The 22233-nt window shown below is 42.0% G+C and overlaps 1 protein-coding gene across 3 annotated transcripts in view; it reads left to right on the forward strand.

Annotated features, from left to right (window-relative positions):
• The window catches only part of LOC118363332 (leucine zipper putative tumor suppressor 2 homolog), a 45716-nt gene that overhangs the window by 12302 nt on the left and 11181 nt on the right, over positions 1 to 22233 (forward strand). The window contains exon 2 of one of the 3 annotated variants that reach the window (XM_052489605.1): positions 9655 to 9775. The exons of 1 other annotated variant lie outside the window; for it this stretch is intronic. The gene's annotated coding sequence lies outside the window, so the exon portion shown is untranslated. Of the gene's footprint in view, positions 1 to 9654; positions 9776 to 15591; positions 15778 to 22233 lie in introns of those variants that run through there. One more of the 3 variants, XM_052489608.1, reaches the window with a different exon arrangement.

Consider the following 22233-nt stretch of genomic DNA (forward strand, 5'->3'; position numbering starts at 1 on the left):
TGTAGACTTTTCTTATTCTCCCTTTGCTGTACATCACGCCTTCAGTATGTTATTAGTTACGGGTCGGAAATACTATAAAGTGCATTCGGAAAGTATTCAGACCCCTTTAACTTTTTCCACATTTTGTTACGTTACAGCCTTATTCTAAAATGGATTAAATAGTTTTTTTCCCCCTCATCAAATCTGCACACAATACCCCATAATGACAAAGCAAAAATGTTTTTTTTTTTTTTAAATGTTTGCAAGTGTATAAAAAAACTCTACATGGAAATATCACATTTTACACAAGTATTCAGACCCTTTACTCAGTACTTTGATTAAGCACCTTTGGCAGCGATTACAGCCTTGAGTCTTCTTGGGTATGACGCTACAAGCTTGGCACACTTGCATTTGGGGAGTTTGAGGATTGGCTTCCGTCTGGCCACTCTACCATAAAGGCCTTATTTGTGGAGTGAGTTGGGAGAACCTTCCAGAAGGACAATCGTCTCCACAGAGGAACTCTGGTGTTCTGTCAGTGACCATCAGGTTCTTGGTCACCTCCCTGACCAAGGCCCTTCTACCCCAATTGCTCATTTTGGTCTGGCGGCCAGCTCTGTGAGAGTCTTGGTGGTTCCCAACTTCTTCCGTTTAAGAATGATGGAGGCCACTGTGTTCTTGGGGACCTTCAATGCTGCAGACATTTTTTTTGGTACCCTTCCCCAGATCTGTGCCTCGACACAATTCTGTCTCGGAGCTCTACGGACAATTCCTTCGACCTCATGGCTTGGTTTTTGCTCTGACATGCACTGTCAACTGTGGGACCTTATATAGACAGTTATGTGCCTTTCCAAATCATGTTCAATCAATTGAATTGTGCAAAGTTTCAGAATGATAACTTCCAAAATGAGTGTGCTACATGACATTTATCATGAAGTCACCCGGGTGTCCCACACAAGTAGCCCAAATGTGGCCAAATTGGCGACGGTATACATTTTGAAACAAATAACTATATACAAAATGCCAAAATGGTATTCTAACACACCCCCTTCCCCCCAAAAAAATTGAGAGAAAAATATGGGGGAAAAATATAAATTGACAAAATAACATGGGTAACTATTTACACACTTTCAATATTTGGAAGACTCACAGTACTCTATCAAATCACATTTATTTATATAGCCCTTCATACATCAGCTAATATCTCAAAGTGCTGTACAGAAACCCAGCCTAAAACCCCAAACGGCAAGCAATGCAGGTGTAGAAGCACGGTGGCTAGGAAAAACTCCCTAGAAAGGCCAAAACCTAGGAAGAAACCTAGAGAGGAACCAGGCTATGAGGGGTGGCCAGTCCTCTTCTGGCTGTGCCGGGTGGAGATTATAACAGAATAAGGCCGAGATTTTAAAACGTTCATAGATGACCAGCAAGGTCAAATAATAATAATCACAGTAGTTGTCGAGGATGCAACAGGACAGCACCTCCTAGAGTAAATATGAACAGTTTAGGCTTCCATAGCCACAGGCAGAACAGTTGAAACTGGAACAGCAGCAAGGCCAGGTGGACTGGGGACAGCAAGGAGTCATCATGCCAGGTAGTCCTGCCGCATGGTCCTAGGGCTCAGGTCCTCCGAGAGAGCGAAAGAGAGAATTAGAGAGAGCATACTTAAATTCACACAGGACACCGGATAAGACAGAAGAAGTACTCCAGATATAACAAACCGACCCTTGCCCCCCGACACATAAACTACTGCAGCATAAATACTGGAGGCTGAGACAGGAGGGGTCAGGAGAAACTGTGGCCCCATCCGATGAGACTCCCGGACAGGGCCAAACAGGAAGGATATAACCCCACCCACTTTTGCCAAAGCTCTACACAATATTGTGCTGCTGATGCCAGGTGCCATAGCAGTCTCTTTCTGCTGTAAAGTGAGTATCAACAGGTATTTTATATATATATATATATATGAGTACAGGGAACATAAGGTTGAATATGTTATTATAGACCTGCTAGATCTACTGTCTCTATATTACAACAGACCAGCTGTATCTACGGTCTCCATTTCACTTTGGCCATTGTTGTGGGCCTGCCCTCCCCTCAACAGCCTCAAATAGGCTATTTCATGTGGGTTGGGTTGGGGCGGCAGACACACGCATCTCCCGTTTAATTTACATTACATTTTTATATATAGCTTCTAAAATAAAATAAAATCACATATTTTAGATGATTAATTTCAAACAAGGGATTTAGCATGAGAAGAACTTACCAGTCCAAAACATGTCCTCTCCGTTCAAAAAATATTCCTCCACTTGGGAATCGCTAAATTAATCGTCCTACAACCAATCTCTGTCTCACTTTTCCGATCAATTTCTTCTAAAATTGTGTGTACACCTGTATATCTAGACTTCGATTTAGCTTTCCCTGACTTAGTCGCCATACTGATTTGATATATATATAAACAGCTGAATCTGCACATTTACCAATCAATGCTGTGTGTAATATGCGTAGCTCCTTCCAGTATAAAACTTCAATAGCGAATGACTCTCTTTACGCCGGAGTTTACTACATGGGTTGGTCTTCCAACACACAACCATTGCGTATTGCCGTTTACCTCAGCTCATTGGCTATCGACCCAGCTAGATTTCAAGACAATCAGTGGTCATTGGGTTAAAATACAGTCAATCAACGAAACAGTGGTCATATCATTGGTGCACAGTGATGTCATTACTTGTCTTCAAATCGGTCCCGCGAAATGGCCCATCAGGTTTGTTGATTGCAATGAAACCAAACATGACTGGAAAAGTCACGTTTTGTGTGGGTATTTACCCTCGAATGTGTCGACAAATGGAATGAGACGGAATTCATGACACAAGCGGTTCAAAATGTTTCATGTTACGCTATAAAGACGGATTTTATCAAACAAAAGATCATTCATTGTGTAACAATGAGCATTGGGATTGCAAACAGACGAAGATCGTCAAAGGTAAACTATTTTAATGCAGTTTGTGATTTTGTTAGCCTGTGCTGGTTGAAATAGTTTTATGGTGCTCTATCCTCAGATAATCGCATCTTTCGCAGTAAATCCTTTTTAAAAATCTGACAATGCATTTGGATTAGCAAGATTCTAGGCTTTCGATACATGTGAGACACTTGTATTTTCATAAATGTTTAAATGACTATTTATGTAGCGATCATGACTATAAATGACTATATGTTCCATACGCAGAGAGGTTAACAGGTGTGCCTTGTTAAAAGTTAATTTGTGGAATTTCTTTCCTTAATGCATTTTTTGCCAATCAGTTGTGTTATGACAAGGTAGCATTGGTATACAGAAGACATCTCTATTTGATAAAAGACAAAGTCCATATTTTGGCAATAACAGCTCAAATAAGCAGAGACAAACATCAGTCCATTATTTTAAGACATGAAGGTCAGTCAATTTGGGAAATGTCAAGAACTTTTAAAAGTTTCTTCAAGTGCAGTCACAAAAACCATCAAGCACTGACTACTATTTGAGATTTTTGGTTCCAACCGCTGTGTCTTTGTGAATCGCAGAGTAGGTGAACGGATGATCTCCGCATGTGTGGTTCCCACCGTGAAGCATGGAGGAGGTGGTGTGATGGTGCTTTGCTGGTGACACGGTCTGTAATTTTTTTAGAATTCAATGCACACACTTAATCAGCATGGCTCCCACAGCATTCTGCAGCAATACCCCATCCCTTCTGCTTTGTTCTTAGTGGGACTCATTTGTTTTTCAACAGGACAATGACCTAAAGAGATTATTTTGTTGAAACAAAGCTACTTATTCACACTAAAGGTGCAATTGGGTACCATATTATTCATGACTTTGCAAAACAGAGCATTAACCAAATACTTCCCCCTTTTAGGTTTATAAGGCCTTGCAAACACCCTTAGTGTTTCACTAAATCAATCAATACAGCTTACGTATCCAAGTGCACCCTTGAATATGAACCTGTGAACCTCTCCCTTCAATAAGATATATTTTAACAGATTAGAGATGGTGAGAGCAATCTATCCTCCATCCTACACTCCTGACAGAGCTGGGATTCGAACTGGTAACCCTCTGTTTACTAGCCCACCTCTTTAACCTCAAAGCTACCTGCCACCCCAAGGTAGCCTGCAATAAAGGCCTGTCGGTGGTAATGGCTCACTGAACAGGTCATTGAGAGGTTAGTGTTATCGATGGCTGTCTGTGAGGGTACCTGTTCAGCAGATGAATAATGTAATGCAATGGTAAACAGAGGGTTCGCAGTCTCTTTTTGCTCTCTCGCTCTCTGCATGAAGTTTAATCCCCCTCTATCTGGCAGCTGGTAGGGCAATAACGTGGATTACTGCTTCCAATCGATTCAGAGTAGGAGTTGAGAGAGGGCTGGCACAGCTAAGCACCTGTTAATGGTCCGTGTGGGCCAACTATAAACCTCCAGGAGTTACTATTATGTTGTCAAATCATCCAATATGTCTTGTAGCACCTCTCTCCCACACACTGTGTACCCAATGTGGTGTTACCCAACACGGGCATTATATTGCCACAGTGTGATATTTCTGAAGCCAGTATATCGTCATGTGGCTTGAGCTGCATTACGTGTGGGAAGCCACAGTCTTCTTAACACTTCCATCTGCTACCAACATATTTACTCTGCCTGGCTTAAGGAAAAAGTCCATAAATAGGCCGAAGAACAAATTGCAATATTCCTCCGCTTGTAATATAAGAATCGAGGGCTTAGCGAACATCTCTGATCCTGCAAATATCCAGGATATACACTGTACACTGAGTGTACAAAACATTACGAACATCTGACATAGACTGACCAGGTGAATCCAGGTGACGGCTATGATCCCTTATTGATGTCACTTGTGAAATCCACTTTAATTGGTTTAGATGAAGGAGAGGAGACATTTTAAAGATTTTTAAGCCTTGAGACAATTGAGATGAAGACAAAAGATTTATGTGCCTGTGAACGGGAGGGCTGGGCATGTTGATATCCTAACACTCCTCAACGTTATGAACTAGGGATGGATACTGTAAATTGATTAATAGAATATCCGCACGGACGTCAGTATTTGATTACTTGAGTGAGTGTTCATTTTTGGAGAACATTTTTCACACCTATTTTAACAATCAAAAAGCTTTATCTAAATTACATTTAAATTATCCTTGTGACATTGTTACGTTAGGTTCTGAACAAACAGAGTTAACTCAAACGGACAACTAGAAAAACCTTAAACCCAGTTTATTCTCCTCACTGGGTGCCTCAGTTGCAAGCACATTTTGCACACAATCAAACAGGCATTTATGTCAAGATGAGATTAGGGGTGTAACTTCTCAGAACTGCTATCTGTTGCCTAATACTGCCTGACAACACATCGGCCACACTGATCCTCAACACGGGCCCCTCAGGGGTGCGTGCTCAGTCCCCTCCTGTACTCCCTGTTCACTCATGACTGCACGGCCAGGCACGACTCCAACCCCATCATTAAGTTTGACGATGACACAACAGTGATCACTTACAAAGACGAGACAGCCTATAGGTAGGAGGTCAGAAACCTGGCCGTGTGGTGCACGGACAACAACCTCTCTCTCTCAACGTGATCAAGACAAAGGAGATGATTGTGGACTACAGGAGAAAGAGGACCGAGAACACACCCATTCTCATCGACAAGGCTGCAGTGGAGCAGGTTGAGAGCTTCAAGTTCCTTGGTGTCCACATCACCAACAAACTAACATGGGCCGAGCACACCAAGTCAGTCGTGAAGAGGGCGTGACAAAACCTATTCCCCCCTCAGGAGACTGAAAATATTTGGCATGGTTTCTCAGATCATCAAAAGGCTCTACAGCTGCACCATCGAGAGCATCCTGACTTGTTGCATCACCGCCTCAACCGAGCAGTTGCCATACCAGGCAGTGATGCAAAGACTCCAGCCACCCTAGTCATAGACTATTCTCTCTGCTACCGCATGACAAGCGGTACCGGAGCGCCAAATCTAGGTCCAAGAGGCTTCTAAAACAGCTTCTACCCCCAAGTCATTAGACTTCTGAATTCTTAATCAAAGGGCTACCCAGACTATTTGCATTGCCCCCCCGCCCCCCTTAACACCACTGCCACTCTCGGTTGTGATCATCTATGCAGTCACTTTAATAATTGTATCTGCATGTACAGTGGCAAGAAAGTATGTGAACCCTTTAGAATTACCTGGATTTCTGCATAAATTTGACAACAATTTGATCTGGTCTTCATCTAAGTCACAACAATAGACAACCACAGTGTGCTTAAACTAACACACACTGTATTTTTCTTGTCTTTTATTGAATACTTAATTTTAACATTCACAGTGTAGGTTAGGAAAAGTATGTGAACCTCTAGTCTAATACCTTCTCCAAAAGCTATTTGGAGTCAGAAATCAGATAACCTGGAGTCCAATCAATAAGATGAGATTGGAGATGGTTAGAGCTGCCTTGCCCTGTAAAAAAAAACCTCTCACAATTGGACTTTGCTATTCACAAGAAGCATTGCCTGATGTGAACCATGCCTTGAACAAAAGAGATCTCAGAAGACCTAAGATTAAGAATGGTTGACTTGCATAAAGCAGGAAAGGTTTACAAAAGTATCTCTAACAGCCTTGATGTTCATCAGTCCACGGTGAGACAAATGGTCTATAAATGGAGAAAGTTCAGCACTGTTGCTTCTCTCCCTATGAGTGGCTATCCTGCAAAGATGACTGCAAGAGCACAGCGCAGAATGCTCAATGAGGGTAAGAAGAATCCTAGGGTGTCAGCTAAAGACTTAGTGTGCATCTTCCAGAGATGTCTAACATCAACCTCATCCCAACTGTAACTGTCCAGCCCCAAACCATCCCAACTGCATCATGGTTTGGGGCTGCCTCAGGGCCAGGACAGCTTGCTATCATAGACGAAAAAATGAATTCCCAAGTTTATCAAGACATTTTGCAGGAGAATGTAAGGCTATCTGTCCACCAATTGAAGCTCAACAGAAGTTAGGTGATGCAACAGGGCAACAACCCATTAGACAGATTTAAATCAACAACCGAATGGCTTGAACAGAAGAAAATACACCTTCTGGAGTGGTCAGTCCTGACCTCAACCTGAGTGGCCCAGTCAGAGTCCAGACCTCAACCTGATTGAGATGCTGTGGCATGACCTCAAGAGCGGTTCACACCAGACATCCCAATAATATTGTGGAACTGAAACAGTTTTGTAAATCGGGGTGGTCCAAAACTCCTGACTGTTGTGCAGGTCTGATCCGCTACTACAGGAAACATTTGTTTGAGATTATTGCTGCCAAAGGAGGGTCCACCTGTTATTAAATCCAAGGGTTCACATACTTTTCCAACCTGCACTGTGAATGTTTACATGGTGTGATCAATAAAGAGATGAGAAATTATAATAGTTTGTCTATTTTTGACTTAGATGAAGATCCGATAACATTCCATTTATGACCAATTTATGCCGAAATCCAGGTAATTCTAAAGGGTTCACATACTTTTTATTCCCACTGTACATGCAGGTAGAGTCATTGAAGTGACTGCATAGATGATAACAGAGAGTAGCAGTGGTGTAAAAGAGGGGGCAACTAACTGGTGCCCCCGCACATTGACTCTGTACCGGTACCCCCCTGTATATAGTCTCACTATTGTCATTTTACTGCTGCTATTTAATTACTTGTTAGTTTTATTTCTTATCTGTATTTTTTAAAACAACATTGTTGGTTAGGGTCTCGTAAGTAAGCATTTCACTGTAAGGTCTATGATACCTGTTGAATTTGGTGCATGTGACTAATAAAGTTTGATTTTAAAATGTTGCGTTGTCTTCAGTAGAGCAGTTTCTGGTGACTTCTCCATGATGTTTATCAGTGACCTCCTGTTCACCTTACTCAACAGACCTGGGTCATAAACTCTGTTCCCCTTTTCTCTCTCAGTAACTTTCACTCAGTAACTTTCCACACACCAAGTTCCTCTTTACCCTTCCTTGACCCCTAACATATACATTCCTTGTACATGTAAAGTAATAAGTTGACTATGAATAAGTATATTTAAAACTAGAATCCAACAGTTACCTACAAGGATATACCATAACGTTTGAAATTCTTAATTGAATAAAACAGCAAACCTTTTGAATGTAGTTTTTATAATGTTGCGTTGAGCTACTGCTGGGCATTTAACCCTCCAGTCTGTCCTGACATCGGTATGCTATTTTCCCCTCTTAAAATAGCAATTACAGGCGCGCACCTAATGGAGTTTCCACAATACCTGACATAGTTCAATGGAAAACACTCACCAGAAAACCTTTTTGTATCAGAATCCGTTCCATCATGGTGAAAATCGGACTTCTCTTTCACTGTAGCTGTAAGCCAAAATTACCTGAGAAAAATATGTCCTCCGTTTACCTCTGCCATTTGCATCATTTTGATTAGTTGAGCATTTTTTACAATGTTCTTTGGGGTATATCCGAAAAAAGTTAACCATATTATTCTAAAAGTAAAATAATTTAAAATACCCTCCCTATTATGAACCTGGCACTGATTAGCACATAGTCGGCCAGAGAGCAGTGTGGTCGCAAATGGCTGCTTTTACATATGAATGCTGTGTCCAGCATAAGTTTAACCGTAAATTTGTCCCACGTTGCCGCATAAAGAAATTAAGGAATGAAGGATGCATTATCAAAGTATTGGAATGTGGCCCCAGTCCAAGAGGCTGCTGGGAGGAATCCGCTTCACGAGCAGGCTGCCATGGCAACCAGAGGGCTTTATTTACCATTGGAAGCTCTCTTTTTTTTTCCGGACTGTCTTGAGTTTCACCCATACTCTGGCACTCAAGAGGAAGACAAAAGAGTAGGGAACAGAGGTGCTTTAGAAATTACTAATGAACATAGTGGAGAGGTCAAAGTTGAAGTATTACTCGGTCGTAAATGAGGGCAAACATAAGTGTTCTCTGAAGTTGGCATGGAATTCCCCTCTGCATTCCTCCTTTATGGGAAGGGGAAAGGGGATACATAGTCAGTCAACTGAATGCATTCAGAAATGTGTCTTCTGCATTTAACCCAACCCCTCCCGAATCAGGGTAGGCAGCAAAACGTAACCACATGTTACATATGGATTTGCATTAGTATACACATCAAACGTCCCAATGCAAAGTTACACCTCATTTCGCCCCGTTTCAAGTCATGACATAAGACCGATCAGAATGTCGTGTCGGAAAAGGTTTTTCAGGGGGGTGATGTAATACGGAGGACCCGGCAAACCAGCCTATTCCCTATAATGTAAACTAACTTCAAATGAAACCAAAATTGTTTGCACTCATGACGACAGGTTTCAATAAAATGTTCAGCCAACTTGCAAGCAAATACTTTGAGAAGATAACCGGAAATGTTGTAACCCAAAAATATATTACTGTGTTTATACTTCTAGGTAACCAGATAGTTGTCTTTGACCACACTGTGTTGTTACATTGGTGAGGAGAAACTCATGCTTCCTACCCTTCAAGTATTAACATGATGACTCTGATGTTCCTTGGAAAGGCTACTTCCACCTTACATGCTGGTGTAGGTTACACACTCAGTTGTGACCTTTCAGATCTTCCAGCTCTGAGATGGTACTGTAGCAGTTGTAGCTAACTTCAATTTTGTCTTTCTGGTTGCTTCTGTAGTCTAGGAGCAGAGGGGGAGTAGAGCCCCAACAGCGGCAGTGAGTCCCTGGGATGCACAGCCGACCCGTTCCCCCAAATTCGCTCAGGCCTCCAGAAGCTGAAGACCGGCTGCCATTGAGAGGTGAGCGAGCTCAAGAACCCAATGTGCTTCTGATTGTATTGACAATTTACCATTCCATTACTCAGCTGGTTCTCCTAGGAAGCGATGGCTCTCTGGCTTTCACACATCTTCATTTTGTCCTCTACCTTGAAGTTAGACTCTGGAAACATTCTCAAATTACTACTGAGATCGACTCTCTGTGGCAATGTTACTTTAGAGCTCACAGCTGCTTTGAATTGTCTTTATGCTTTCATAACAGAAACCGTTTGGAAACATTCTGTATCGACGGGTGCTCTCGGATAGAAGCGTTATAGAAGGCACAGCAGCGTTGGGGCTATTGCGGACCTATGTATAAGACAATGTAAGGGTGTTATATATGTTCTTAGGATATTTTGTAGAATGCATTATGCCTGTGGGCTTTCAGTAAAGTGTTACCAAGTCAATTTTGAAGTCGAGCAATTGTATCCTCGCACAGGACCTAATTCCAGCTGTTTGAAGTAAGCACTAAGTCACTTAACCACCCTGTAACTGCTGTAACTCTTAAGATCGAGGTGTAACCCCTAATCTCTTTGGCACACAATACTGTAAGTCTGAGTGTGTGTGTGTGTGTGAGTAACTAAGGCATCTGCGAAGTGAGTACTGTACAGATGTATTAGAGCTTTTACAATAGTGATTTACTCATTTTTATATCCACAAGGGCAACTCCGGCTAATGCCAATAGCTTTTTCTCGTCAACTTCAGTGTAAAGCGATTTAAAAGTGCAAAGCGGTCAACATCTGGCTTGGTTTATTTGTTGGTACATTACAAGCCATAGAATTCTATTTCTATGGTACCAGCCTTGGAATTGTAACTGAATCAAGTTTATTTTCACTAGTTTTGAATTTCGAGGCTAGGTGATTGGTGACAGAGGGATTTTTGGGAGAAAGTTGGTTGAGGTAGTTTTGAGGCAAGTTTAGCTCTGGCTCCCCCTGGGAGTGATGTCCCCATGCAGCGATAGCAGACCAGACACTGATGGATTACCTAGCTTTCTGTTGGCCACAGACAGGAGCCCTTGTTATGAAAAATATAATGGAGGAACAGCCAGACGGGTACACCGGGTTGGCAGGTCGCATTTGTCCTGGGTAATACCTTAAATGTGCCAAGTACAGAGTGTGTAGGGGTGTTTTGAATTTTCCTTTTTAAAAAAAAAGGGGTAGATCAGATTTAATATAGCAGATTGTGACTTTATCAATGTAGTTGTCTGCATCGTTTCATTACCCTCAACCGCTCCCATCTATTTCTGAAGACCTTCCGGTTTTCATTTCCAGCTGCCATATGTTCCCACTTTTTCACAAAAGTTCTGAACATTTCTCTTCTCTTAGTTTCTACAGATTGTAAATTTAAAGAAACATTTTTGCTAAGAGTATTATTCTATTATCGATGGATTGACTATGACTTTTCAAATCACCCAGCAGTGCCATCTGCAGAGTTGGCTCCAAGTAAATGTTGAAGGTTTTCAGCCATTCCTGAACCTGCGACCAAAAACAAGCTACATATGGGCAGTACCAAAACAAGTGACCTAATGATTCTGTCGCTTCGCATCAAAATCTGCAGAGCTATGATGGTTGTATCCCTCATATATGTAACATTCTATTGGTTGCAAGAATTTTGTATAATAATTTAAAGTTTTTGAGTTCGGTGTCGTTTTGTGTATCAGCTCATAAACCATGTGCCATGGAATCAGTACATTGAAAATCTCCTCCCAACTAAGTCATGTTGGATGAAATTATGCTGACACCTTCTAAAGTATAATTTCCACCTCCAGAAATGAGCCAAATAACAATGGTAAAATGATTTATTATTATAACATATTGGACCATGCATATAGCTTTTGCATGGTCCATAATATCAGGTATGCTATTAGCAACAATAAGCATACTCACCTCTAACCTAACTGACGCAGCATAATGGCTATACATAAATAGGCTTACGCAAGGGGTTGCCAATCTGCATTTACCCTATTGAGCTAATCAGTCCTCCATCGGTTTGGATGCCCACAGTTGAGGCGGGTTGACTGAAAACATTCTGTCAACCCGTGGGTCGGTTCACGGTTCAGAGTAATTACATTGCAGATGGGGAAACATTTTAAATCATGATAATACACTTTTTAAAAACCTAGGAGCTAGTTGTGTTGCATTACGGCCAGGCAGACCTAAGCCTACCAGCCACGCGCACATTGAGGGTGTGTGGAGACGGGAACTGGACCCAGGTTACATAAAACACCCAAAGTTAATTTCCCCCTCATCTTTCCCTTGCAGTTTCCTTAACTTTAAGTCAGTTGCACAAAATATTTTAAGGTGAATTTCCCCCTTAAATGAAGTGTAAAAGTTAAGGGTGCCAATGAGGTCCCTAAACTGCTTCATTCAGTATAGATATCAATGTAAATAGCATTTGTGGAGGTGAATGTTGCTTTCAACTGCCCTGGTTACCAAAGGAAAACATCAACCAGCTAGCTACTTAGTGCACCTTCCATTGTTTAGCTATCTATGGCTACAAAGCTAGCTGGCTAGTTAACTATACTATATTCTGGGAATTCCCTCCCCATGGCACTCATAACTTGAATGCGTACAGGTGCATCAAAGTTGGGACCGAGAGAATGGAAAACAGCTTCTATCTCTAGGCCATCAGACTGTTTAACAGCCATCACTAACACAGAGAGGCTGCTGCCTACATACAGACTTGAAATCATTGGCCACTGAAATAAATGGATCACTAGTCACTTTAATAATGCCACTTTAATAATGTTTACATTCCTTGCATTACTCAACTCATATTTATATACTGTATTTTATACCATCTATTGCATCTTGCCTATGACGCTCTCATTGCTCATCCATCTATTTATATATTCTTATTCCATTCCTTTACTTAGATTTGTGAGTTTTTTAGGTATCTGTTGTGGATTTGTTAAATATTGATGCGCTGTCAGCACTCTATGCACAAGCATTTCGCTACGCTCGCAATAACATCTGCTTACCATGTGAATGTGACCAATAAAATTTGATTTGATTTGGATTTGACTAGGTAAATAGATACAATTATTCTACTATGGGGTTGTCAGATTTTTCCAGTAGGGTCTGGCTCCAGCAGAAACATTCTCATTCAATAACGCTGTGAGACACAATGTCGAATGGTGCCAGAGAGGCTGGTGAGCAACTGGGCCCATGATTAATTGTCACCCGGTTTGGACACGGGGGGGGTTCTTGTTGTCCAGTCTCCTGCAGACAACTTTAGAGCTCTTATAGTACTGGATTGGACCAATACCAGGGGTCAGCTTGCTTTACACCCCTCTCGCAGCCTCCCTTTGGTTTCCCTCAAGGTGAGTGAAGAGCTCTACCTATTCAACTGTATGAAGGACACAAGCAGAACACTGAGCAGTGTGTGACCCACTTGTAGGACTTTTGAGAGAGAGAAGTATGTGCTGTAGCCTACTTCTCTAGCTACCCTACTTTAGTCTACTCTGTCAGACAGCTTAACATTGATTGAAACAGTTTTTCATTGATTGTGGTCAGATGGAGGATTTGCAGGTCAGGGCTGAGGCTGACCGCTGTCTGCCTGGAGGAGTATAGTAGAACTTATCTGGAAACAGACAGGCTGAAAACAGGGACTGTCAGTAGGTGTTTGGATCTCACTGTCTGTCGAGGCTTCATTAAGAAACTGTAACACACTCAGTGACTAACTGAAGTGGGACCCTGCTATGAACTGTAAAGGGTTATGTTGCTTGTCTGTAGCACATTCCCCTCCCCTGGAAATGAGGCCCTTTATCTTCTTCCCCGGAGTCAGATGAACTCGTGGGTACAACTGTTGTGTCTGTGTCCAGTATGAAGGAAGTTAGAGGTGGTTTCATGAGCCAATGCTAACTAGCGTTAGCACAATGACTGGATGTCTATGGGTGTCTATGGGTATCTGCTAGAGTGCTAGCAGACACCATAGACTTCCAGTCATTTTGCTAACAGTAGTTAGCAATTGCACTAGTTAGCAACTTGGTTTAAACTGCACGTAGGGTCATAAAAATGGTATCAACCAGTTCATCTGACTCTGGGGAAGTAGATAAGGTGCCTCTTTGTCAAAATCCGGATTGAATAAATAGGAAACTTATTTATCATATGAGTTGAACAGACCTTATGTCTTTTACATGTGCATTCATGGGCGCACATACTGTAGATACAGATGTACTATGTTAAAGGGGAGCTGCACTTCCTGATTTGGCCTCTTTTTCATCAGTGCTCATTAAGAAATGCTAGCGGCCATGACTGAAGGCAAACGAGAGTTGTCTTCCGGGCATGGTTTCATATGGGTGTTTTTTTTGTCTTTGCCATTCAACCACAACAAACAAGGACTAATACAGTTCTATGTGTGGGCTAGAGTAGAGAGGAAGAGGCAAATAGAAAGTAAAGCCAGCGCTGCCCTTGTGTTTTGCCAAGCTGCCAGCAGTTAGTTGGCATAGCTTGAGGGATAGCTAGCGGCATCTGGCTAGCCTATCTAATGTTAGCTAGCTGATATTTCTCTGTCAAATCACAGTTATGCCAAAGGTAGTGAGAACCAGTGTCTGGGATGTGTTTCATGAGACACATTATCTTGCTATTCGCTAGCATGATCAAATAATGTAGCCAACTAGTGTAACCAACTCACCGTCAGCAACACCACCAGGCACAGTTTGACGGTTGGCAGCCTGCATAACTTGTAGCTAGCGTTGCATTTAATCCATATCCTGGCCATCTGATTCTTGATCAACTTTACAGAAGCCCATTTTCACTAGACTTAGTTATTTCCTGATCAATATGTGCATTGCATATCAAGCTACTGCCAAAGATACACCGTGTTGTCTGGGGAATTCAGTTTGCATGGCAGGTGGGGTTTGCTCATTTTCAACCATTCCATTGGTCCTCCTAAGGAGAGGTCGCCGCTCGCCCGGGGCACCTGGCCATGCAAAGCAAACTCACCCAGTCTTTTCCATGAAAACACGATGCGACCATGTGTTAATAGGCAAAAGGGGGCATGAATTGACATTATTGGAGTCCAAACCAAACCCTGAAGTTGGTCATGACTCCGTTTTGGACGAGACTGACTTAATGACCAACATTATTCTATATACACTATGTAGTAAATTGACACTAGAATAAATGTTTCTGACTCGTATTGATGAGATACAGGCTGTTATCAAAAGGAGTTTTGAAGAGCAATTGACCTATAATTTGAACCAGTTTCCCACAGCAGGAAAATAATGTGAATTATTTGGATTATAATTAATGGACATTTTTATAGGGGTTGATACATTTCTCGGTAGGGGAAATCAAGTCAGACATTTTTAAGTGAAATTACAAACTTTTAAAAGCCTTTTTAAAACATGAATATGTGAATAAGTCAGCAAGAACAGAGTGATCAAATTCAGATAACTGGCTGTACACATGTGCTGTCTGACTAGTTAGGAAAGCATGTCTGCAGCAACATCACAGGAGCCATAAAACTTGGAAAATTATCCAATATCAGCATGCTGGCCCAGTTTCTTTCTTTCTTTCTTTCTTCCCATCCCTATTTAGACAGACTGGAGGAGGGGAGAATTCCCCTTTGACTGGTCTCTCTCTTCCTCCATTTTATTACTTGAGAAAGGCAGCAAGGCACACTGCCTAGTGGAGCCTGTTTGGTCAAAGCCACACAGGAGAGAGAAGAGGAGAGAGGGCGAGTGAGAGAGTTGAGAGAGGAGGTGGTGCGGGGGAGTGTGTTTGAGAGTGGGAGAAGGAGGGGTAGAGGAAAAAAGGAAGAGGAGGGACCGGAGCGTCTATCCACATTGGTGGCATTTGGCCTGAGCAATAAGCCGCGTTTGGACTCGGAGAGAAGTTTCCCTCAGGACAAGAGACCGACACAGAGCAGCGGGAGGATTGGAACACATTGAAAGTGGATGCAAGTTATCTGGGAGCTGAAAGACTTTGAAGTGAACGAGAGGAGGCCCAGTGCAGAAGCAGTTATGCAAGGGTCATCTTGGGGTACGTGTGAGTAGTAACTCTGTGACGGGGAACGTTGGGGGCTTTGGGGAAAAAGGTAGTTTGATGTAAAATAGAAACAGGCGAAATGGGGTTCCCAAAACTGTAGACATAGAACATTTGTTGACAAAGTGTGAGCCATGAGGGTTGGCTCTAAGCCTTGACGCCTGGTGGTGTAATTAACTTCTCCTCGAGGTGAATGTTTTTTTTTAATCTCTTTCTACGATTTTTGTTTAGTCTCACCTACATTAGTTGAATGCATTTTAAGTCAGTTGGAATAAGAGAGTCTGCTTCATGACTAAAATGTGAAGTAAGTGATCATTCCGATGACCAGAGTCATCTGAAATGGGATAGTAGCAAGTTTACGGTAAGACAACATCGTATCTATACTATAGATCGCTATTAGCGTGGGAGAGCTCTCTCTCTGCTCACTGAAACAAAGACAGTGACAGGCAGAGAAAAGTTATCCTGGTGTGTGTGTGTGTGCGCATGCATGTGAAAAGAGGCCTCTTCTTTTTTTTTCTCAGTGGTTTCATTATTATCTGTGCTGCCTCAATTTGTTAGCCCTCAGAGGGAGAGAATGGCATTAAGTATACGTGTAAGACTCACCTCATTATCCATAGAAGCACTATGACAGTCCGTATCAGACGATGGCCTCACAATGTGGGATTTAGCATACAGACCGGGGCTGAGGAAAATGGGTCCATTTTCTTGGATAGGTAGGTTGTCTGTTGGACCAAAATAGCAATGTCACACTTTTTTCCTCCGTGGTCTACTTTCAGTGTTGGACACTCTCTGAATCAAGATTGAAAGGGGGAGGGAGATGGATAAGAAGAGAGAGTGGATTAGATTGGGAGGGAGATGTAGAGTGGAGGATGGGATTTCCAGACAGTTTGTTCCCAACTGCTCATGCACACGCTCTCTTATTTTTCTCACTTTCTGTGATTTTTTTTCTCTTCTCCATTGTTCACTCATTCACACTTTCTCACTCACGCTCTCTCACTCATACATCCTGAATCAGAAGTGCCGCTCCTGGTGCCTCTTCCAGTCGGCCTCGAAGCCAGCCAGTAAAACAGCGCTGTCCTTATTCACGGTCCTGACACATCCCCTCGTGTGTACTGTATTTTTGGGCCCAGATCCCTCTGGCTGTGTTGGTGTGTGTATGTGTACAACTGACTCTGAGGAATTTACTGCAACCTCTTGGTTTGTATCAAAGCATGTTTGCGTGATGTTGCATACAAGCCAAGCAGGGTCTGCTGGGCCTACTGCATATGTGTGTGTCCATGGCGTTTCTGTGTGTAACACCCATTAAATGAGATGCGTTCATGTTTGGTCTTCTGTGCCTGGTCCCTGTGCTTAGTTGTACACCATGCATGTTTATTTCATGTCAGTTGTAGCATTCAAAGAGACGACTTACGAAAGTAGCAAATAAGCAAAGTGCTGCTGTTCTGGGGGTGTGGCCTGCACCTATCAGTCCAGCAGTCTATAACCCACTGCATCTGGAGAAGGAAAAGTTAGTTTTCACTTTTTACCAAATCTGCCAATGGGCATGTTAATTTAATTGCTTGTTATGCTGTATAAAATACCTGAGGGGTAAGCTGCCATTACTTTATTGCCCATGAGTGAGCACCCCTATAGCCATGTCATGTGACTGTGAGCGTTGCCATGCAGTGGTTATTAAATCACGGTGGACTGGAGCTCTTCCACCTACCGGTGATACTGAACCCACTGACCACTACCTTCTCTGACCACTTGTTTCTCTCAGGGAAACAAGTGGTTTTAGCCAATGTGCCTGTAAATGGCTATTTCTGCGGGAGTGTCTGACTGCCTGTCTGAATACATCCTAGGCATTTCCCAGAGAGACAACCAATTTGCTCAGAGAACGTCTTCGAAACTGCAGGCAGCTGAGTATGAATGAGAAATATACCTGTATTTTGGTGCCAATTTCCTCCATGACAAAGCAGCACTGACTCCCATGGTTATTGGTTGAACTAGGCCTACAGTACGTGAGTCAGTGTGATCGGTCTATCTGGCCTCCTTCAGAGGCTTTGAGACGTGTGTTCGTAAATTCACTCTGGAGTGTCAGAGCGCTCTGGGCCATTTGTAAATTCGGAGCGCTGTCAGATTGTCCGTTCGTAGATTCGGAGCGCTTAGCTCTCGGAGTCTTCAGAGCGCTGTCAGATTGTCCGTTCGTAGATTCGGAGCGCTTAGCTCTGAGTCTTCAGAGCGCCACACGACAAGGTTTGGTTACTTCCTTGCCTAATAAATCAGAATTTGATACCAGTTCTTTGGAATACAAAGCACTGAAAAGCATTGAATGAAATTATACTGAACAAAAATATAAACCCAATATGCAACAATGTCTAAGATTTCACCTATTTACAGATCATATAAAGAAATCAGTAAATTGAAATAAATTCATTAGGCCCAAATCTATGGATTTCACATGACTGGGAATATAGATATGCATCTGTTGGTCACACAGATAGGGGTGTGGATCAGAAAACCAGTCAGTATCTGGTGTGACCACCATTTGCCTCATGCAGCACGACATCTCCTTCTCATAGAGTTGATCAGACTGTTGATTGTGGCCTGTGGAGTGTTGTCCCACTCATCTTCAATGGCTGTGCTGGATATCGGTGGGAACAGGAACCCGCTGCCGTACACATCGATCCAGAGCCACCCAAACATGCTCAATGGGTGACATGTCTGGTGAGTATGCAGAACTGGGACATTTTCAGCTTCCAGGAATTGTATACAGATCCTTGCGACATGGAGCCATTATCATGCTGAAACATGACGTGATGGCGGCGGATGAATGGCATGATAATGGGCCTTAGGATCTCGTCACAGTATCTCTGTGCTTTCAAATTGCCATCGATAAAATGCAATTGTGGTCGTTGTCCGTAGCGTATGCACTGCCCATGCTATAACCCCACCACCACCATGGGGCACTCTGTTCACAATGATGACATCAGCAAACCGCTCGTCCCACACGACGCCATACACATGGTCCGCGGTTGTGAGGCTGGTTGAATGTACTACCAAATTCTTTAACACAACATAGGTGGCTCATGGTAGAGAAATGAACAAAGTTCTCTGGCAACAGCTTTAGTGGACATTCCTGTCTATTTTTTATATATTGCGACAAAAACAACAAAGTTACACATGGGATAAACAAACGTACAGTCAATAACACAATATAAAAATCTATATACAGTGTGTGCAAATGTAGAAAGATTAGGGAGGTAAGGCAATAAATAGGCCATAGTGGCAAAATAATTACAATTTAGGAATGACACTGGAGTGATAGATGTACAGATGATGATGTGCAAGTATAGATACTGGGGTGCAAAAGAGCAAAAATAAATAACAATATGGGGATGAGGTAGTTAATTGCACACTCCCTCAACTTGAGAAATCTGTGGCATTGGGTTGTTGGAGAAAATGTAACATTTTAGTGGCCTTTTGTCTCCAGCACAAGGTGCACCTCTGTAATGAGCATGGAAAAGGGCAACCTGCAAACATATATCCTAACAAATGTTGTGTTGAAGGTTTAGTGCACTACTGCAAACACAAATTCGTGTGCGAGAGGGATTTTTTTTTTTTTACAATAAAAGTATAGATTTACTTTATTTAAACAGGGAGTCACATTGAGATGAGACTCTATTTTCAAGATATGCAGATTTCCATGCCTTTGGAATACTTCCTGATAACAATGTTAAATAAAAAATGTTGGCTACTGAGCCAGCAATAAGGGGTGCTGCACACATAAGCAGACCAGGCTCCAAATGATTAGCCCCTGTTGATTTTTTTTTTGTGTGGCTAATGTTAACAAAGCATCCAGGACTTCTTTATCAGTGAATTTCCGAAAAGAAAACTCCTGACCAGCATTTTCAGTAACATTTCAATAGATTTTCACCATCTACATCCAAACTACTCTTTTCAAGAGCTGGCTTTGAAATACATTCAAATATAAAGCCTGTGGAGATAAAATGGTCCTTAAATGCATTAATGATATCAATTTGTCAGTAATAGGGCCAGAACCTAAATTAATTTCTTGGGGGAGAGATGAGGAGACATAACCCTTCAGTGATTTAACAGCTTTCCAGAATTTAGTTGGGTTCCCTGTACATTAAGATAGTGTGTTAACATAATAATCTGATTTGGCTTTTTTTAACACTAGTTTTACACACAGATTTCTCAATTGCCTAAAAGACTGCCAGTCTGGGCCCGAGTCTGTGAATCTAGCTTTGGCCCAGACAGCATCTCTGTTGTGTATGACTTCAGATAGCTCTGGACTGAACCAAGGGCAAGACCGATTTTTTTTTAATTTATTTTTTTTATTTTTTTATTTTTTTTTATAAACATGCTCCCTTTAAAAAAACAGAGAATGATCTACAATACCATTGAAAACATTTGTGAAATGGTTCAAAGCCAACTCTGGGTCAGGTATAGATGCAATACAATCAAAGTCACCAAAATAAAGGTCACAAAGGCCTGTTCGTTGAAATTGAAATAATTCTTCTTGTTGATAAAACAAGGTTTGGATAGAGGCATCTGTATATCCCTGATACATACAATGGGACAGTGGTCACTAATATCTAAAGCAAATAGCCCACTTCCAGCATATTTCTCTGGACTATTTGTAAATATGAGGTCAAACCAAGTTGATTTCGTAGGTTCCTGTTAAAGTTTGGACAGTGGGCTTTGTAATCAGCTGGGTCAAATTTTAAATTGGTACAAAAATATTTTAAACAGTCCGCATCCTTCGTTCCCCATGCAAGATTAAAATCTTCGGCGATCAACACCTCTGGGGTAATAATAATTGCAATTAAATCAGTGAGTTGGTTTAGTACACACTTCTTGGCGGAGAGTGGACGATAGATTCCTAGAACTGTTATTGTTGGGTGTGAACCCAACTGAAGACTTAAAGCCAACAATTCAAATGGTTTAGGGCTGGAGGTAGCCTTTAACAGAGACAAAGAATATTCCTTGTGTAAATAGAAACACCACCACCTTTGCCTTTCCTATCAGCCCTGAACACATTGTAACCATCCATAGAAATGTCAGAGTCCAGGGTTTCATCAGTTAACCAGGTCTCAGATACAATAAAAACAGAAAAGGTGTTTAAAATCATACGGAGTTTCAATACAAGCCAGATTACTTTGAGATTTCAGGAGACTCAAAGATTGGATTATGCCTATTAGGAAAATGAAACAAAGTAGGAATAGCAATGACATTTCTCCGGTGAGCACCATTTGGCATGTTATCACTTTCAGATACAACATGTGGAACTCTCATAGAGACCAAAGAGGGGATGGTAAAAACGGACTTACATGTAATGCTAATATTGCCCTCGCATCAATTTAGTTGACCAAGAACCATCCCAATGTTTGACAACATCCAGGAGCCATTTCCACCCAGGTGAATTCTGTCTTCCACAAAGTAGTCAGGCCAATTCCAGAAGGAGTCAAAATTGTCGACGAAGGACATGCCCGGGTCCTTGGTCAGACGCATTGACCACTGTTGAAGAGACCGGCTAGGTATTAAGGCGGCTAGGTATTAAGGCGGCTAGGTATTAAGGCGGCTAGGTATTAAGGCGGCTAGGTATTAAGGCGGCTAGGTATTAAGGCGGCTAGGTATTAAGAAAATGAAGTATTCAGACCCCTTTTAATTTTGTTACATTACAAACTTGTTCTAAAATTGATTAAATACACATTTTTCCTCATCAATCTACACACAACATCCCATAATGACAAAGCGAAAACAGAAATACATTATTTACAAAAATATTCAGACCCTTTTGCAATGAGACTACAGTATACTGCATACTTTACTGTATGTGTATGTAGTATTTCTGTTTGACATACAACTGCCCTAACTCTCAGTTATGATCGGATCAAATAAATAGGGATCACTTATTACCCCTCCACTCTGTGATAATTAGAATGTCATAATCACAGATAAACCTTAGTGGTAGGCTGTTTGTCTTGGCAAGGTAGCATCGCCAGCAGTGCCCATCTGGTGCCAAGCTGGCTGGCTGGCTGTAATTAATGAGGAGTTGGCTGGTTGATAGACACGCCACAGTCCCATTTAATCACTGTCCTGGTCTTAACACACGTGTGTGTGTGTGGGGAAAATGACTTGACATAGTTTAGGGCTAGTGCAGTATCTGGATTTAGATCCTGACTTCACAGCGCTCTGACACTGAACTGTCTCCAACAGGACACATCTGTCCCTGGGACCTCGTTATGCTTTGGATGACTTCTACAGCAGTGATGATTTATTTAAAATGCACACCAGATTTTCTTTTTTAACAAGGTGGGGCCATTTCCTGCAATCTAGAGCCTTAAATGATTGAAAAGCGTCGCAGCCAGTCCTCAAGGTGGCGCAGCGCCTCTCTTACGTTCTTTGGGGAGAACCCTGACACAGCTGGGTGGCCTGCAAAACACGAAG

The sequence above is a fragment of the Oncorhynchus keta genome, chromosome 3 (assembly GCF_023373465.1).
Source record: "Oncorhynchus keta strain PuntledgeMale-10-30-2019 chromosome 3, Oket_V2, whole genome shotgun sequence".
In the NCBI taxonomy this organism is placed as follows: Eukaryota; Metazoa; Chordata; class Actinopteri; order Salmoniformes; family Salmonidae; genus Oncorhynchus; species Oncorhynchus keta.